The sequence below is a fragment of the Temnothorax longispinosus genome, chromosome 10 (genome assembly GCF_030848805.1).
Source record: "Temnothorax longispinosus isolate EJ_2023e chromosome 10, Tlon_JGU_v1, whole genome shotgun sequence".
Lineage (NCBI taxonomy): Eukaryota > Metazoa > Arthropoda > Insecta > Hymenoptera > Formicidae > Temnothorax > Temnothorax longispinosus.
The window spans coordinates 13,795,143-13,810,727 of record NC_092367.1 but is presented as its reverse complement, the minus strand read 5'-3'; the positions used below and the strand labels follow the sequence as shown (position 1 = coordinate 13,810,727).

The 15,585-nt window shown below is 40.6% G+C and overlaps 2 long non-coding RNA genes across 4 annotated transcripts; one reads left to right on the top strand and one right to left on the bottom strand.

Moving 5' to 3' along the window:
• Window positions 1–6: 6 nt before the first annotated feature.
• Window positions 7–4,144, top strand: LOC139820696 (uncharacterized). Its single transcript, XR_011734088.1, has 4 exons — window positions 7–183; window positions 510–641; window positions 3,444–3,548; window positions 3,633–4,144. It is a non-coding gene; the product is annotated as an uncharacterized lncRNA (long non-coding RNA).
• Window positions 4,145–9,932: 5,788 nt separating this feature from the next.
• LOC139820437 (uncharacterized) lies at window positions 9,933–15,470 on the bottom strand. Of its 3 annotated transcripts, XR_011733965.1 has the most exons (7): window positions 14,684–15,469; window positions 12,396–14,606; window positions 11,907–12,028; window positions 11,124–11,768; window positions 10,802–11,049; window positions 10,543–10,711; window positions 9,933–10,462 (listed from the first exon to the last, which is right to left on the bottom strand). It is a non-coding gene; the product is annotated as an uncharacterized lncRNA (long non-coding RNA). The 3 variants fall into 3 exon arrangements; XR_011733964.1 differs by having other exon boundaries at window positions 10,802–11,768; window positions 11,907–12,128; window positions 14,684–15,470; XR_011733963.1 differs by having other exon boundaries at window positions 10,802–11,768; window positions 14,684–15,468.
• Window positions 15,471–15,585: the final 115 nt, after the last annotated feature.

The window sequence follows — 15,585 nt, the reverse complement described above, 5'->3', positions numbered from 1 at the left end:
AAAACATTTGAGAATTGATCACTCTGATAAATGTAATTTTATTCATAGAAATGTGATAAGAAGGTCGAACATATGGAACAAGTTTGACGTAAATGGCAGGGATGCGAAATGCAAAACGTGTCAAAAGGTTATAAAACATTACAATAGAACTTATCTTATAAAGCGACACTTGGTAACTTGTAAGTAAGTATTCAGCCAAAAACGTATATAACATATTGAAACGTATATAATATATGAACATAAAGCAGGTACAATAATGAAATAATAAATAAATAGAAATATAAATATTCCGGTTTTTATCACGGCACATACATATATATGCAATATTTATATGCAATTATGACTGAAACAACAATGTGTGTGGTTTTGGGTTATTGTATAATTTCTCGAAAAAAAGTACAAAATCAATTTTCTACATATTTTGATAAATATATAAAAAGCGCATGCAAATAAATATTTACTCTATTGCTTTTTCTACTTTATTAATTAAAGTTTTCGTATATATACAGACCTGCACCAACTTCTTCAAGCTCAATGAGAGACAGCAATTTCCATTTGAATGAACCACAAAGCAAAAGTACAATACGGACAAGCACACCGCTACTTGGACAACAGGGAGAAGAAATAGAGAGAAGTGACGAGTAATTATATACTATGATTAAATTATAAACCGTAATAAAATCTTACAAATTAGACTTAAACACTATAATATATCAACGTAAATTACTTTATGCGAACAATTTTGGCGTCTAATGTACCTACAGAACATTTATTTGTGATCAAACTTTTTTTCTGTGATTTACTATTCGCTATCAAATGCATAGACATCCGAGAAACTATATACAATTCTTTGTATTATAATTTTACTTATATTTATATTATTATTTTATATATATATATGTAGCTCTAGAGGTATGTTCCGGGACTGTTTACGTTTTTTGAAATGTACAGTCCTGGAATATAACGCATATATATGTAATCAGATTCAAAAAATTGTCCCGAAACGTGCCGTAGGACATGAATTTTTTCCAGGACAGTCCTGGAAACTGCCAAATGTCCTGGAATATACCGATGTAAAAAAATAAAAGTCCCGGAACATACTTCCGGACCTACATATATATGTAGGTTCGGAAATATGTTCCGGGACTTTTATTTTTGATATCGGTATATTCCGGGACATTTGGCAGTTTCCAGGACTGTCCTGGAAAAAATTCATGTCCTACGGCAATTTTCGGGACAGTTTTTTGAATCTGATTACATATATATGCGTTATATTCCAGGACTGTACATTTCAAAAAAAAAAAAAGATATATATATATCTTAATTTATTATTTAAAAAATTGAAATATGGCGTCTGAGAGAGAGAGAGAGAGAGAGAGAGAGAGAGAGAGAGAGAGAGAGAGAGAGAGAGAGAGAGAGAGAGAGAGAGAGAGAGAGAGAGAGAGAGAGAGAGAGAGAGAGAGAGAGAGAGAGAGAGAGAGAGAGAGAGAGAGAGAGAGAGAGAGAGAGAGAGAGAGAGATTAGTGTAACACAGTTCGTGGACAGGGAGAATGGATTAAACTGACAAGTAGAAAAGTTTTATATCATTTTGCGATTTTTATAATACAATAATTAATTTAAAAATGGATTAATAGAGATCTGCGAGAGAGACAATCTATGCTTTATTGATATTTATTAAAAGCGCTCTTCTACCAATGTCTTGCCGCGCATATAACATTTGCAATCGGCACGTAATGCTGAACTAACTCTTCCTCGTAACGCATTTACATTTAGCCCAGTCAAATGGGCTGAAATTTTGGCCAAGGTAGGAAATAATACTACCAGCGCTGTAACTAACGTGGAAGTGTGTCTTCTGGGGTTATAATGAAGATACTAAAAGCCCACCCGCGTACCATTGTCGTAGCAAAAATGGGGGTTCAAAAAAAGTCCAAAAAATTGGTTTTTTGCCAATAACTCAAAAAGTATCACAATTAGGGGAAAAAGTGAAGACGTGAAAGTTGTAGAGAATGAAATTTTCGAAATGTAATTATCTTTTACTTTCATAAGATGTATAATGTCATTTAAATTTACAGATGTTGAGTTACAGGCGATTTTACCACTAAAAATCATACTCGAGGAGCGATAATAAATGTTTTAAAAAATTCATATCTCTGTCAATATTGATCCTATCAAAAAAAAATAAAAATGGAAATTGTTCGTAATTAAAATGTCTACCACTTTTATTTGAACTATTTTTTTATTTGAGTCGCCATTTTCGAACTATCGATAAAAAATGCGCGACGCTCTCACGTGTTTTTTATTTGTCATAAAATACTTATTATTTTAAAAAAATCTAGATCGACTGCATTTGGTCATACAACATTTTTGTATATATCTTTTTTTGTGTGAAATTTCATTTTCTACAACTTTCACGTCTTCACTTTTTCCCCTAATTGTGATACTTTTTTGAGTTATTGGCAAAAAACCAATTTTTTGGACTTTCTTTGCACCCCCATTTTTGCTACGACGATGGTACGGGGGTGGGCTTTTAGTATCTTTATTACAATCCGAAAAGACACACTTCCACGCTAGTTACAGCGCTGGTAGTATTATTTCCTACCCATTTGACTGGGCTAATTCGCCACTGAATTGCGGCGATGCATGCGCATTCGTAGATCTTTATTAAATAATTTTTCATTAATTATTGTGAAAAGAACAAAACTGCTAGAGAACTTTTTTATTCCGCTCTACCTACCTACGCGCAATTTTAAATCTAATATTAAATAATCTGTACATACTTTGTAAATTTATCATATTATTATAGTGTTTACTAAAGTAAATATTTATTTTTATATTTTACAATAAAATAAGGGAAAAAGTTAAGTGATTTGCATTGTACAGTATATCTCATTTTTCAACAATAAGTTATAGAAACTTATTTTTACGTACAAGGCACAAATATATCATAAATATAAACTTATATATTATAAATGTAAATATTACTATACTGGAAATACTAAATTTAATTATTGATAATACTCACCATTGAAAGAATTTGAATTCTAAAAATAAATGTTTTGGTCTAATAATTGAATAATATTCTTAACCCTTAAGATGCATACGTGAGTTTACGGTGTCCGAGCCAAAATGATATCTGCTCGTAACTGTAAAACTTACAAGCCTGTCAGAAGATATTAAATAAACAATGTTTATCAAAATGACTATAAAATCGTCAACTACAATGTAGACAAATGTTTTATGAATTTTTTTAGATGTTTTGAAATAGTTTAAGGTAGGGAAAAATAACGTTGAACGTGACAGATCCACGTATGTACTTAGAAGGTACCGAAAAAACGTATGCACTTCAAGGGTTAATGATGTGTAGCACTTGATATACTAACCATTATTGCAATTTATTTTCTATTTCTGTAATAACTCTTTGTATAATTTGTATAATTTGCAAGTTCCAGTCAAGCTCAGAATCTGACAGAGGCTTTAATGAAATCAGAGACAGAAGCGAAAATATCAGATTTGAGGAGAAAGAAAACAGGCGTTATATATATTGACGAGTAATACACGATTCTATATTATTTTAAATATTAATTCCTCTATTACATTTTTTACTTTTTTAATCACTTCTTGTATAACTGCAGGTCCTATTTAAGCTCAGAATCTGATGAAGATTCTATGAGACTTCAACTGAGTGAATCTTCAATTGATGAAATCGAAGATGGATATGGAAACATTTATAGATTTGAGAAGAGAAAGTAGGCGTTGTTGACGAGTATGCATTATTATACCGTTTTAAGTATTGATTTCTCTATTAGATTTTTTACTCTTCTAATCACTTTTTATAAATATTAATGCGATTATGCAGAGTAATGCAGAAATACACCAAGTACTTTCAGATCACTTGTCACACACACGTATGCACACATGCACACATATTTTATTTTTTAATAACAAGTTTGGATGGTTAATTTAAATGTATTGGGCGTTAATAAACTATTATAGGAATTATACAAATTATAGGTTTTGCTACGGCTAATATCTACTTAATTATCACTTGAATCTTATTAATTGCTAATATTTTTATTTTTGTATTTTATAATTAAATTTATGCGCATATAGGTAACACAATTTATTTTGCAATACCATTTTTCACGTCGCACCTCCATCTGGGGTCTAATTCCCCATATACCCCCGTGGGCTCTCCCTTCCCCCCCCTTCTTTCTCCCTCTTCTTCCCCGTTTCCCTCTTCACGTGTGATCATTTTAACATCCTCCGCCGCCCCCCTCGGGGTTGTGCGTACCCGGTGTTGGGTTCATCTATTCCTCGGGCTTTCTGTCATTATTTCATCTCCCTCTCTTCCCCTTCCTCGTTCTTCTTCATTCTTCTTCTTCTCTGGCTGTGCTCGCCCCACAGCACATCAGAATGGGCGCCCCCTGCCAGCGCGTGTATCCACACCACACTGGGGGGAGAGAGTACAGCACATAATCACAAATAGATACCAAGCGGAACCAGATGCAGAGAGAAGCCGACAACGCAGGAGAGGCAGACGGGCAAGGCACACAAAACAAGCATGCGGAGAAACGAACGGAAAGCAAATGAGTTAGAAGAGTGGAGAACGCAAGAGAAAAAAACAAAAGAAGGCTGGGTGTTGCTGACGGCAATAGGGAAAGACGAAACGAGGTGAAATAAGAAGGATATCATAGGCCGCGTGGTTACTAGAGGGAGAGAAGCTCAACCTGTTATGTTTCCAAATAGGGAAACACAACGAGAACGCGCCAGATGACGCCGGCCGGGTTGTCATAGCAGGGCATCAACGGAGCCCGACGCGAAGTTGATCACCCCTTGTCTGTTCTTGTTGCACATGAAACGCGTCACTTATATAAAAATCCCAGGACGAGAGAGAGGGGGGCAACACTATGAACAAGACGAAGAGTAGGGCAATCTGGGACGCCACACAAGAGAGCACCATCTTAACACAAAATCCCCCGTCCTTGCCCTTCCGGCTGTACTCGCGGTCCCTCCCACTTGCATTCCTTTAGTACTGCGCCGCGCTCCTCTTACTTATCCTGGCGTATCAGGGCGACACACAGCCGAGTGGCACGATCCTGGCGCGCGCCGCTATCACACAACGCCGCCTTCCCCCCCTCCCTGCACGCCTCTCTCGGGGGCCGGCCGCCGAGGACCGATCCAGAGGGTCGTGAAGAGTACCGCCCGGCGCGGTCGGTACCGAAGGGATGGGCTGTGTGCAAAGAGCGCGCTCGGTGGCCGCCCCCCCCCCCCCCCCCCGGTCGTGTACGCGGGTCGTGCCGAGCCCCGGGGTGCGCAGCCGGCGGCAGAGGCGAGCCAGCAGGGCGAGGACAGGTAAGAGGGCTAAATGGGACGTGAAAAACACGGACAACGGACTCGCAAAGAACCAAATTGGCCTGAAGAAATCATGAGAAGAAAAGGTAGAAAAAGCAGTGTGAACCGGGGACCGCAAGCGAAAGAGAAACACAGCCGGCAGTAAGGGAGGCCAAAGGGGCGCCCGGTCTCGCGTCACCCAAATCGAGCCCAGGCGCGGCGCTGGCAGGTTTTCGCCGCTTCGCCCCTCCGGCACGCTAAGCAGGGTCTGAAGTTGAGGAGACAGCCATAATGGGTCGCGTATACCGAGCCGCAGGGCGCGTGATATGCCACCACGCACGGTTGGTCAACCCACAACCGGTACACGGGAGCGGCGGGAGAGCACGAGCTAGTGTATGGGTCGTCGCTGCGCAGTCGCCGGGACAGGGGATCAGACCGGATAGTCACTGGCAACGCCTTCACACCTGGAGGACGTGAACGCAATTTAGCGAGGACAGAGCATATACTCTCCCAGACTCTGCCGTGATTCCACAGTGTAAAAGAGAACGACATAACAAACGGAGGAATGGATATCAGCCCACTGCAGCGATCGGGAGCACCGATGTATACCCCACGAAGGGTGTTTGAGGCATATTAAAGGCCAATCTCCTGTCACTTATTCAGTTTCTCATGTTATTTTGGCTGGATCTAAGGCACATCATCATCCCTGGTTACTGCGGAGGGCAACATCACCAGGATATGTATCGCATGGGTCGCGGAACGTGGAGACATTAGGTGTGAAGATGGCAGGGGCAAAATAGAGGCAGGTAATACAACCACGGCTAGACTGGGGAGGCGAGGCTCAGGGAATACTTTAGATATTAGCCGGCCCAGAGAATTGAACCTATTTCCCACGTTATTTGTGAGAAAGAGATTTATGGCTGCGTTTAGGACGCGGGCGGTGCGTGCGGCTCGCACACCCCAGAGAGCGCGGCCGCCGGCCTTGGTGCTAATCACTCCTGCACAAGGAGTCAACGCTATTCGTGAGGAGCAGGAGCCGCAGCCGCTTGGTTTGTTTACCTGCTGAAGACTTGTGATGGATCTTGTCTAAGCAACCTGAGTTTAAGTTAGTGCGCCGACTGGCTAATTAGCTGTTAAGATTAGGTTTAGACCAGGCAGAGCGAGGATAAGTGGAAAAGAGGCGTAGCTCGAATCCTCCCGGTCGCGCACTTCTCACTCGCGGACGCTATCGGTCAGTTATTCGCGGGCTGTCACGGAATCTTGGCGCTCCCCTAGAATAAGATCAGTAGTGTATGAAAGGTAGTAAGGGCCGAGTCGTAACGAATAGACTGTGAAAGCCGCCGAACAGCACGCAAGCAAATAGAACGGGTCGGATCTGGGGAGGAACAGGAAAAATGGTATAGAAAAGTAGCCAACACCTCAGAGATATCGTCCAGACCTCAATCCGTTTGAAGTACTGGATCTAAACCACTGCTCCGCTACCATCATCCGCCTACCTACCATGCATGCAATATAGCGACCACATGTCTACGACTCTTGCATACTGACGTAAATCGACAGACCGAATCAATATAATACAGTGAACATATAAGAATTCGGATACCTGTACGGCGATATAACTAACGTTAGGAAAGGTAATTGTCCGGTACCATTAGTCCAGCGTTTCCTTGTCAGTGGAAAGTCACGGCTCTTGGTTCGCCGGAAACGCGGTCACTTTCTTAATCTTATTCGACCGAACCAACAAGCAAAGGAGACGGAAGGTTCTGGCTGCTAATTTTTGAACGGTACGATCGCTAGTTTTGAGCAGTGCCGAACGGAGCAATACAAGAAGCAGAGAACCTGGTGTGGCCACCGTGGACTAATCAGAGGCAGGAATGGCGTACCCAGCGAACCAGGATGAGTCTACCCAAAGGATGAGACATAAGAGAGCACAGCGGGAGCACACGAGCACCACACTCGACAGATTAGATCAAAGGGACAAAAGGTGTACCGCCGTGGAGTAGGTTGACAAGACCCCAAGCCTCTGACGACAATCAGCTGCATCGCCACTTTGACTGGATAGCCACTAATGCAACTGATTTAGCGTATTCGCGGCTCCAGCGACTCCAACTGCTGGCGGAGTTGCTCGAGCTTGCCGGGTTCACCACCAAGGTCTGTTCTCGTACTGTCGAAGTCAAGTATGCGCCGGTACAACCCCCGTTAAGAAACATCGCCCTACAAAAAGTGTACCCCGGGTAACATACGATCAAGAAGCGTTCGGATCAGAAAGTCCGCAGCCCGGTTGTAACGGGACGCACGAATAGAAAGGAATGGCTATCTCGATAGTGTGTTTCGCCCTGGCCCCCGAACAGTGCGCGCGCTGTACCCGCCCTCCGTGTAGCAACGTCTTTCGCTGGCTTTCCCGCGGAGCTTCCAGTAGCCCGGGCGAAGGCGAGGGCTGCGGGGCGGTAAGAGAACTGCCAGGATATCTTAAATCGCAGCAAATTGTTTATTGGTGCCTTGATTTTCGGTGCCCTATAAAATTCTACAATCAGACACTGGAGCGATGCCCTGAAATGATGCCATTGTCGAATACATGGAAGCGGGGCTTCCCGCATGAGCAATAAAGCGCTTGAAGGCAGACAGAAAGTCTGTAGTTATAAATCGCTGACTAATTCAAAGATTGTTTGTGGCGAAGGCATACACACGCAAAGACGAATGCCTATGGTTACGCGAATTTCGACGCTGACTTCGCACGATAAGGGGGGCGCCTGGTATAATTCAAACGCAATTTGAGAATGGCCGAGATGGTGTGACTCGAGAGGCGGAGGTAACACCCCCATTTTTGCCTCAGACGTAGCAGGATGTTTCGCGTAGCAGGAATCTTTCGCGTAACAAAGCGCGCGGAAAGTGGCCAGAGCCAGAAGCTCTGTCGCACCGCGGCCATGGTGCCCTGCAATCCCGCGTGAGTACGCCTGTTTTTTTTGCCTTGTTCCCTTTTAGTATGAGATGAGGGAAGCCGATGCTTTTTGGGAGCAGCCGGGTGGCGGGATTGAGACGTTCGGCATTTTTTAGCCTCCCCCCGACGGGAGTCAGTCCGTTCGTCTAACTGGTGCGAATGACGTGTAAGAAGAACTGGCAGGATAGGGGAAAGTGAGCGAACTCGCTCTTTCCTTGGTTAGGCAGAACTGGTTAGGAAAAACGTCTGTCATGTGCGATGAGCTCATGCATCCCTAGAGATGACAACGCGGTGGAGGATAGCTAGTAGCGCTGGGACACAACGCAGCAAGCGCCATTACTTTGCGGGTCGGAAACGACGGCGGTAGAGCGCAGCTCGAGACACAGCAATAGGCTACCGACCATGACAAAAGATTTTAAAAATTTAAAGGAGAGATCGGCACACAAGAGAGCTCTGCCGATGGATCGTAACGTGCATCGCGTGTAAAAGCAGGGCACAGACACGGCAAACGTCACTTCGATGCCATCGAAGCAGCAGAGCTTCCGCCAGAGAGATAGTACTGGCTTTGTCGGCATCTTGGCCACGCGCTAAGGCTGCGACCGCTTTTTGCGCAAAACTCCAGAGGCGCGCAGACGATGCGCAACACAACCCAATTACCGCAAATCGAATATCAGAGCGACGAAGTGGACCGCTCGCAAGCCCCAACCCGGCGGAATAACTCCCTGAGAGTCGGCAACGGCCGGTTGACCAAGCCAATACGGCAGGTGTCAAGCCGCGAAAGCAGTGCTTTCACAGCAAGACAAAGCTAGAGGACGTGGGCTCCGGCCGACGAACTGCCCACAGCTTCCATTGAGGGTCCACGACCGACCACGGACCACGCTCTTCGCATCGCTGAGTAAGGACACTCATTCACCTTTAGCAAGACAAGTCGGAAGATAATTAGATGAACACCGTAGTAATCGTCGAAAACAGGGAAGGGATGGAACAAAAAATAGATATGATTGCAAAGAGAAAAGGAAAAGAGACTCAGCCGTCACATACAGTAGAATCAAGGGAGTATAGCTCAGTGCTAGGAAGATTGAATGAGGAGCTATTTACAAGTTACTAAATCACGAAGACACCGGAATCGCCTCGGCAACAACCAGAACCGCACAAAGAAAACGAAACGCTGGAGGTCACAATCGCTCGCAACACAAGCACACAGAAAAAGAGGTAAAAATAAGGAAAATTAACAACAGAGATCTCTTTTACAGTCAGAAAGGATTTTAAATGTAATTTGAGAAAGCATAATAACAAGTTAGGCAAAGAGAGATAGTAGCTACAGACACAGAGATGCAGTAGAGCCACGAGATGTAGGTAGATTATAGTTACGGGTGCATGAAACAGGGTCCAAATCGGTGCAAGGCAAGAATAATGCATAGCCCATGCAATGGCTAAAGCACTGACCATGCGTAAAATGAGCAAGAGTGTAACCAGCACATGCATGTTCAGGACCGGATTTCATTTACCTAATAAGGACCATGTCAGGCGAATTTATGAGGACCCTTTTAGGCATAATATTATATTATTAATATATATTCAAGACATTATCAGGATAAAGAAAAAGGGCCCTTATAAGGCAAAATATAAGGGCACTATCAGGACCTGAAATGACTATTATTAATTGTACTTTTGTGATATTTATTGTTTATTTAGAAGACATATATTTTTATATTCATCCAATGTATGGACGTTACAGAGGATAACACAATAACATAAAACTTTTACAACCAAAACGAAAAGTAAATTTTCTTTGACGTGCGAACAATAAAACCGTCGCATATAACTATTATAAAAACGCAAAATTATAAAAAACAAAATATTGTAATATTATAATAATATTATAAAATATATAATCTTTACTCTTATATCTTTATTTTCACAGCTATTTTTATTGCTTCTCATCGCTGCTGCCTTATTCGCTCTCGTTTGCTTCATCACTCTCATCTTTACCTTGATTATTCTTTGGCTTTCCCTTCGGCTCGTCTTTATTCTTATTTTTCTTTTTGGCTAATATATTGTTATTTTTGATCATCTCTTGTTGCCGTACAAAGCGAAATCCGTCCCAGTCTTTTGCATTATTCAAAACTTTGCCCATGAGTTGTTGAAATTGTTTTGAGTTAATAAATTCTTTATGAGCACTTAAAAATAGTCCTAGAATTCAAAAATATCCACCATTATAGATGGTGAGAAAAAATTAATGAGATAAGAAGATCGAAATAATCTTTTTGTACCTTCTAGCACCTTATAAAGATGCGTATCCTTGAATAGTTCTTTGTCCTTCATCTTTTTAACAGCTGTAAATTTCAGAGCAACTAATCTAATCATGAAAAACCTTACGATTTCACCTAAATTTTTTGAAGTATCCTGTTTTACATTAATTTGAGACCTTATTCTTTTTCTCTGCAATAAAAGGAAATAATAATAAGAATTAATATTTAAATACAGTATTCAATTGTATTACAATAGTTATGAATAGAAAAAATAACATACAATTTTTCTTCTATAGGCCTAATCAGTTTTGAGTTTCTCATCAAAATCTGTAAAAACGTCGTATGTGGTAAGGGGAAATTTAAATTCGTCATCTTCTGCGTCTGATTCCAATTGTCCAGCAGCATTTTGTCCTGGCAGCTGTGAATTGTCCAATATGTTTTTTATTTCAATAACTTCCCCTTTGACCCGAGAAATTGGCCAAAACTGTCTTGAACTTGATTTGAATAATTGCACACCATCTATATTGACTTTCAAATTGACAACATTATTTGTGTGGAAATCTGGATTATGCAGTATATTTTTTAAACCAAAATATACAAACTCGCTAGAATCTTCATTGACTTGGATATCATAATTGGTGCTGTTTTTAAAAAAGTTTTAGAACATTTTGGTAAATTTGGAAGTAAACGAGTCCTCAGGATACGCAATAATTCATCAAGTCGTGTGTGAGGTATAGTAGGATTTCCAGACAATGCCCACGTTCGTAGCTCTGTGATCTCATCAAATTCATCGTTATATTCATAGAATTCATCCTCATTATATATACTGGGTTCTAATAAATCTATATTTTCATCTGTGTTCATCCATTTCATCTGTGTTACTATGTTCATCCATTTCATCTGTGTTACTGTGTTCATCCATTTCGAAATCAGCTTGATCATTGTCCCCAATACTGTCACTGAGAATATTCTCATCATTTATATTGTTCATGGAATCCTGCGTTAAGTTTAAATTTTCATTATTATTGTTCACTGCAGTGTTTTCATCATATGAATTGTTCGATGTCCATAAAAAATTCTTGCTCATTTGAGATTGAAGCAGCAGCAGGAGAAGCCATTGAAGCAGATGAACTGTCAGATTTATTTCCATTTTCAGATGTACTACAATAAGCTCTATGTTTTCTGTGCCGCTTCACCTGTAGTCGTGTTAGCTCTTGCTTTCGTTTTCTTTTATTGTCACTCATGTCCTGTTAAACAGTTATTTAAACAATATATATACAATACATTCGACCGTAAACTCATTTTCTTAGGAATAAGAAAATGAGTAATCTCATAAATTTTCAACAGCATATATATTGATGTAAATACGATGTACTTTTACTCACCTGTGCAATTAGAAAAAGATTGACTGTACAAAAGATGAAATCAGTAGAGTCTATAGTTTCGAAGCCAGATATAGAGATATATAAAAAACACAATTTCTGATAGCGGTGGATTAACAGCTATTCTATAATAATAACACAGTGTGTATTATATATCTGTACATATGAGATTAATACACTGCACATCTGCACATGCCTAAGGCGGACGGACAACCCAGCCAAATACTATATAACATCAGTTGTCTATCATTAACTTTTTGACATATTGTAGTCACGGTAATAGAACCCAAGTTATTTTAAAACATGTGTGATAAATATAAGGTTAGGTTGTAACCTAACCTTATATTTATCATATCTAATCTTATTAACAATAAGAAAAAATTCTCAAGACAAATTGTACTTTCTACAATAAATAATATTAGTCAAATAAAAAAGGCCCTCGATGTTTTATTATAAATATTATATATTAATAAATATATCAGATTTTTTTACTTTTGAAAATTTGTGTATTAGGGGATACTCAAAAAGATCCTGATTATTGCCTTATCAGGCTTGCCTGATTATATATAACCAGGCATGCTTGATATGGCACCAGTCAGGACCTGATCTGGCATGCCGTAGTCAGGCATGCCTCATTTATACCTGATCAGGGCCGTACATGACAACAGGCACGCCTGAATAAATTTCTACTCGGGAAGTGGACCGCTGTTACCGATAAGTATGTACAAAATTTACCTTTTTAAAAATATATATTTAAAATAAGTAATTGTAATGTGTAATTTTGGTACAATTCAGTTTGGAAATAAGAATGTTATTGTACGAAGTATTTGCTCCCAGATTATTTTATTATTGCAATAGATAGGTTAAGAGGAATTACAATTGCAACAATTTTTATACATGCTTCCCCCGATCTTGTTTCGAAAAGCAGAAAACTTTATACATGCTTCTCGATCTTGATCCTTGTCTGCGTTTAAACTTTATCAATAACTTCATCTTTTACTGCTGAAATTGAATAAATCTTTCTGTTTTTTTTTAAGTTGTTATTGAAGTTAAAGTTGCTATTCACATTTTAATTGTGCGCTTTGGATAGTTGCGTATCGACATCGTTGAAGGAATATCTATGATGCCTTTTACAACTCGTGAATTCATGAAAATCTACATAAATTTGGTTTTTTTAGATGTTTATAAGATACTACAATTTTACATGAAAATTAACAGACCTGATGCTTCAACCAAACCTTCAACCTTCCCATGGAAAGTAAAAATTAATATATCAATTAAAAAAATTAAGTATCTTATGCAAATTTAGAAAAAAAGAAAACTTAAAATAACATATAAGCAATGAGAAGTGCCGTTTTCGGTCGAAGCGGATCTTGATTCCCTTAATAATATTTCACAATATCAATTATTATTAAATACCTACATGTTTCAGTTTTTTAAATTGGCACTGCGTGCCAATATAGACTTTGTCGGACTTAAAACGCAATTGTGTAAACTGAAACTAAAAATAATATCAACCAAAAAACTCGACAAAGGCAATAAGAGCCCAGCGTGATGTTTGACCGCTGTTGGGGATTCCCCCAATTTTGTCATGTAAAATTATATCTAACCGTTATATGTACTGCGATATACGTTTCGTTCGCTTCTCACGCGAAATGCTCGATTAGTTCGGCACCGCCGGAAGGAGCCGATCCGCGCCGAAGGCGAGCGCGCGTCAGCATCCCCACGCGGCTCGCCCGACCGCCGGCCTCCCTTCCAACAAACCCGCCGCGCCGCGGTATATAAGCCGGCGCTCCGACAGGAGCCGGCACTTCGTCTTAGCTCCAGCTTTCTGCTGCCTTCGACGACGCCTACCCTATCCAACCTCCCAGGGAACACGCAAAACGAGGTCCGGCGTTCCGAGTCTCTACTAAGAGTTCTTAGAGTGTTCCCGAACTCCATCAAACTCACTCCCGACGGCCATGGTCCAGCGAGGTCGAGCGTACTCAGCCTCGTAACGAGAGTTCTCGTAGCCATCGCCCCGGGCGTTCGCACTTCCAAGCCATACCGATCGCGTTTCCGCCCGCGTGCAAAGGCAATACGACGGACCGCGCCAAGGAGTATCGAGTAGGAGAAAACCGCGTTTCGAGAGAATCGCAATTTATGTAAAACCGCGCCGCAAAACGACAAATCATAGCGCGCCGAGTGCATTCACACTGAATGTTCTGTACATCTCGCAGTTCGTCAGTTTTGTTTTGTTATATCGAATAAAGTTATATATATTTTATAATTCAATTGCTATCTTTTAGGCCTTCCACTCAAGTTCCTAACAAGCGATCGAGTCCGCGTTACACTGAAACCCCGGTCGTCTCAAAGTCGAAAGGCTGAGCGGAGCCTGTCGCGATATCTCGCGTTCTCGCGGAACGGATTCGGCAACTCGTTCGGCGCGTTTATTGCGCGCTCGAACAACCGCTAAATTTAATTCAATTTCGAATACAATAACGAACGTTTCGACCCTTTTTTGGGGTCCTCCTCAGCGCAATGATTAACAAAATTTTACATAAGTATGGTAAGAAACAACCTTAACGCCGCAAACATCAAGTCAAACGATAATTAGGGCGGATGTGCACTCCGACACGTTCCAAAGCATCGTCGTGTAATTTCCTGGTTGAAGTGCCAGAAAATTTGAACTGCAGAATGTCGTTTGTCATTGTGTAGCGATACCTGTGGACATCCGGAGTACCATCCACTCACATAAAATGCAAGAGTTAACAAAAAGAAAAAGATCAAAAGCAACTCACAGATTCAAAGTAAACAATAAAGTCAGGTCGCAATGCTCGTCAGTCGATTATAAAACTTATTGTTTTATGATGAGCGGTGAAGTGGATGTGTCTTACAAACCGTTTCAACTGACAGTGACACGCACGATTCGACAATGTTATCAACTATACATACGGCGAGAGGTCAAGTTACAAATACCAATAATATAATGTCAAATTCTCGCAAGTCCCTACGATAACATTTACGTCACTTTACAAATACCAACAGTGTAATGTCAAATCTTCGCAAGTCCTTCGATAACATTAACATATGTTTCCGGTAAATTTTCCGTATCCGTCTGCAAATTAAGGCCATCTTTTTGTCTTTTGATGTAAATCATTTCGGAAATCAAGCGTTTGCTTAGCGACGGTTCTTGGTCTAATATTTTAACGTCATTCCACTTAAACTCATGATTATGTTCTAATCTGTGATCCGTTATGACTGAATGTCCCGTACAATTCCTTCTAATATGCGAATCATGTTCCTTGATCCTCGTTAATAATTGTCTCCCCGTCTGACCAACATAAGACGCCTCACAATCCCCACAGTCAATCTTATACACAACTTTCCTATGTGATGTACTCGGGAGAGTATCTTTGTGTACCCTGATATATCTATTCAGTTTATTTAAACTGAAGTACGAGAGCTTTACATTTAGATCTTTAGTTAAATTCTTATATTTTTCAGTCAACTGAGGGACATAGGGTATCGTGAAATAAGGAACCTTATCTATCGAGTTCTCGTCGTCAGTATTGCAGCTATTAGAAAAAAGAAATTTCAATCGTTCCTGCATTACCTTAAAAAAAATTCTAACGGGTAGCAATTTTGTAACAAAATATGAATCACTAATTTAAGGTTTTTTTCGTGAAATTTAGGATGCGAC